The 2,839-nt window shown below is 33.7% G+C and overlaps 1 long non-coding RNA gene across 1 annotated transcript; it reads left to right on the top strand.

The window, feature by feature from the left end:
* Positions 1-329: 329 nt before the first annotated feature.
* LOC125235449 lies at positions 330-2,839 on the top strand. Its single transcript, XR_007178087.1, has 3 exons — positions 330-737; positions 1,208-1,323; positions 2,019-2,839. It is a non-coding gene; the product is annotated as an uncharacterized LOC125235449 (long non-coding RNA).

The raw sequence follows: 2,839 nt of genomic DNA, 5'->3' as shown, positions 1-2,839 counted from the left end.
TACCCGAAGTGGGGAATTCCGTGTCACAAAGTGTACCGGAATTACCCGACCTTGTTTTCTCTAAGTAATAGCCAGTGGTTCTCAAACAAACAAAATTAAGTTCTTTTGTTATACGGATATAAAGATTCTAAAATATGTACATTTGCCTTCAGGTCCGTTCGGTGAATTTCAACGAAGCACGTGTGTCATCAACATGGATTGATAAAGGCCTAGGAGGTCTTCCACCTAAGTTTATGTGTATTACTTGCGTTTTTTTAAAGGTTAAAGACTATTCCTTATTCATAAAAAGTTACAACCTATTTAAAACGTTGTTGATGTGCGGATGTCAAAAAACCTTATTCATAAACGCACATTAACGCTAAACAGTGCATCATCTCTTGTGTAAATCCTCGAAATTTTAAAATGAGCCCGACCCTAGTTTAACGGGATTTTAGCGCAAAAATCCAAGATGGCCGCCTCACATCAGCTGGCTTTTGACAGCAACTCATGAACTGATATGAACCTCTGAGACGAGTGTTTGTTGCCTGTTCTTACATTTTCTCAGAAAAATGTATTATGTGTAATTAAATTGACAAGCTAAAATTATTATTAAGTGGCGCAAAACCAAAGTAATATGTGTTGTGTGAAATGCGGGCTACTTATATACCTAAACTGAAGGATGTAACAGACTTTTGATCGTGTCGAAGAAAAAGTGCATTATATAGGGAACGAGTTCAGAGGCGAGGTGGCAGAAATAGGTATGTAAACCCTTTAGTTTTCATTACTTATCTACTTGCCGACGTCTCTTATCAGGCGTGCCAGTCCTTTCCATTTATGTACTTCAAACTTCAAATCGTACTAGATATAGGAAAGGACTCGCACGTGAGAACGCACGGTTGTGCTAGACCACTTAAATTTAAGTTATTTCTACAACAACCAGGTTAAATATAAGATACCTTAGCTTAGTAAGGTGGTATCAAAAGCATAATAATATGGTCTCCACCTGGAGATGAATAACTATCCTATTGTATTTGCATTACAGTCACCCTCATGTTTTTACCTGTAGATATACTTCAGTGTTTGTTTGATTACCATGCTGCAAAATTATAATGTTGTTTTGCAGCCTGATGTTAATTAAAAATAACAATTTACTACTTTCAATATAGGGACAAATCAAATTATTTTATTATAATTATATTTTTATCAGTAATTTATAATTTACATTCAGGTAAAAATGTTGTCTGGCAGTAATGAAACTTTTAATGAAGCGATGCAACCTATGCTGGCATGTTACTGGAAAAGTTGTGTCCAATTTGGCCATCAAGTGAAGAAAAGTCATCACAGGTAAAATGTTTGTATTACTTACCTAGATTCATAATCATGATTTAAACATGTTGAAATATATAAGCACTAAATTAGATACGGAATACCAATTTTTTCCCATATCTCATCACCAGAGGTTAGCTATTTTCCTACTAATTTATCATATCTGTATGAAACCACCCCGACGACCATCACAAATAACATAGTTAAGTACATTTGTAGTTTTTACTGCCACTCAACTGTCCTTTATATTACTCCGGTAATTATTTAATTCTACAATATAATATTCAAAGGCACCTAGCACAAAAATGTATGGTTTAGGTACATTTTACACTCATGGATGTACCTATTTGTATATAATTTTATATGTTACCTGAGCTTCTTTTAATATTCATTTCCATTTAGCCTGTCCATGTCACATTTGACTTGCTGCCATGAATCAGGCAAGGACAAAATGTTAGATTCTAGTCCATATCCCAGTGTATAAGTAGAATAGAATTACTATGTCCTATTAAATTTGCAATAATAGATAAATGATTACTACCTACTCACTTCACTAACCAACTGGAGTGAGTTCAAATGACATTTTTACATCTGGGCAAATAAAACAAATCATAATGTTTATTTAGGAAAATTAAAGTAGACATTCCTCTTATTAAAAATATTTATTAACATTTGCTGAAAATCATGGTAGTTATAGTTTTTATTTGTTACAGTTTGCTGCCTCCCTCTGCTGCTGCTGCTCGGTCCCAAGCTGAAGATGGAATTGTCAGAATCTGAAAAAGACACATCAGACATAAATAAAATATTTTTAATGAACATGTTTTTCTTTAATTTTTAGCTATTATGTGATAGTCATAATTTTAACGGATAGATTGTACAATGCAATTTCATTTAATAGGTTCTCTGACTAATTAATACTATCATGAGAACTCATTGTACATAGTTTTATATCAAAATAGGAATAGTATCATTTTGAAATGGTACATAAGCAATAGAGAACTGCAATGGCTAGGCTACTCTTTGTTTGAGAGTTTGAAATAACTAGTAAGTAAATTTATGTAAAAAGAAACACAAAGTTTTACATGACATGATGACACAGGCAATGTCTGGTAGACAAGTGTCCAAACTAGGGTTATAGGAGTGTCATACTCCACAGTACAGAAGACAATCTTATTAACACTCTTTATAGCAAAATAACACAGGTAACCTAATTACATTTTAGTTTTGTTCACGACTAAACTACATCAAGACACGTATATACCTACTAGCTTTTGCCGGCGGCTTCGCTCGCGTTAGAAAGAGACAAAAAGTTACGTATGTCATTCTCCATCCCTTCACCTATTTCCACAATCACGTCAATTTGTCTCCGTTTTGCCGTGAAAGACAAAATAACCACAAGCAGGTTTGATTTATTACTATTAGAGTAGGTATCGGTATCCTTCAACTCAAGTTCATACTTAAACATGACTGACAAGTGACACTACTCTCACCGTTATAACAGTGTATATTAAGAAATAAATATACAAAACGGTGT

This window comes from Leguminivora glycinivorella, chromosome 17 (assembly GCF_023078275.1).
Source record: "Leguminivora glycinivorella isolate SPB_JAAS2020 chromosome 17, LegGlyc_1.1, whole genome shotgun sequence".
NCBI classification, from domain to species: Eukaryota; Metazoa; Arthropoda; class Insecta; order Lepidoptera; family Tortricidae; genus Leguminivora; species Leguminivora glycinivorella.
Note: the sequence above shows the minus strand (reverse complement) of the source record. Positions and strands in the feature narration are given on the sequence as shown.